We start from the raw sequence: 1,307 nt of genomic DNA, 5'->3' as shown, positions 1-1,307 counted from the left end.
TAAACGTCACCCAGCCATTGACCTTCGTCTGTGCGAATGCGCACAGGCTACCGGAAATCTTACGGGAATCGTCACCTTAGTGTGAGCCAGTAATGAGTGGATGGACAAATACCTATTAAGTACATTACGTAATCGGATTGTGGGCGGTTCGGGGTGTGAGTCTCACGGGAAGCGTGCGAGGGATAAATTCCTGCAGTCGTGCTGTTCATTTGTGCCCTCGATAGCTCAGATGGATTGAGCGTCTGCCTTGTAAGCAGGAGATCCTGGGTTCGAGTCCCAGTAGCGGCACACTTTTCAGCTGTCCCCATCGAAGTATATCAACAACACCTGTCGGCAGCTGAGGGTTTCAATTTATTATCAGTTGTGTAGGTGATTCGATGAACCCTTTGCCAGGCACTTAAATGTGTTTTGCAGGGTATCCACATAGATGTAGATGATAACTCGTCCCGTGTCGCACGTGCTCAAAAGGATTCATACTGCAGAATGCATGCAAACATACTCACCGAAAATACGGACGAATATCAAGTGCAGGCTGCCGAGTGCTGCATATCCAGCTTAGACAGATCGGCTTTTCCTGCCAAGAAGAACAGGAAGTTGCTGTCTAGGAACAATCAGAGGTAGAGGAAGGGCTGATAAATACTCTTTGAATTGCAGACTAATCGTAAATAACGAAAATACATTTTTGGTAAAAATTGGTCAAAACATAATCGTTTGCCCTCCGTATTGGATTAGCTGTTTTGAATATTGAAAATCTGACTTCAGATTCGTTTTCAGCGACATTAAGAATATATGTGTAACACTCAGTTCATGCAAATCGAAGTAATAATATAACTAAATGTTTTCCCTAAACTTTGAACACTTTTTTTTTTTCGAGTAACGATTTTCTCAGAACGGCATACAGCATAAATTAAAAGTGGTTCGATCTCTTAACTTCTACCTCTGACCCCTAAAAGTAAACACTTTTCATAGGAACTTATAGCTATAATATGACATTTGTTAATATTAACTAATTTTTGTGTAGGCATAAGGAGTGAAACAAACCCCTCAAAATCGAACTCAAAGTTCGAATTAGCACTGTATCGTTAAATTTAAGGTTGTTTCATTGCGGTTAGGTATGCGCTCCCATTAATTTTATGTATTATCGACTGATGTTATCCATTTTCAAGTTCAGAGAAATAATGTAGTATCAACTGATGTTACCCATTTTTGAATTCAGGTAACATCTGAGGTGCCACACTGCACGCACTCTGCGTACTCCAGTCTCGCAAGCCCTTGATCAAATCATAATTACGGGCGCCATTTTTTAT

The 1,307-nt window shown here is 40.9% G+C and overlaps 1 non-coding gene across 1 annotated transcript; it reads left to right on the top strand.

Annotated features, from left to right (window-relative positions):
• The first annotated feature begins 213 nt into the window (after positions 1 to 213).
• On the top strand, positions 214 to 288 carry Trnat-ugu (transfer RNA threonine (anticodon UGU)). The gene has a single exon. It is a non-coding gene; the product is annotated as a tRNA-Thr (tRNA).
• Positions 289 to 1,307: the final 1,019 nt, after the last annotated feature.

Source organism: Schistocerca gregaria, unplaced genomic scaffold (assembly GCF_023897955.1).
Source record: "Schistocerca gregaria isolate iqSchGreg1 unplaced genomic scaffold, iqSchGreg1.2 ptg000198l, whole genome shotgun sequence".
In the NCBI taxonomy this organism is placed as follows: Eukaryota; Metazoa; Arthropoda; class Insecta; order Orthoptera; family Acrididae; genus Schistocerca; species Schistocerca gregaria.
This window is presented reverse-complemented; position numbering and strand designations above follow the sequence as displayed.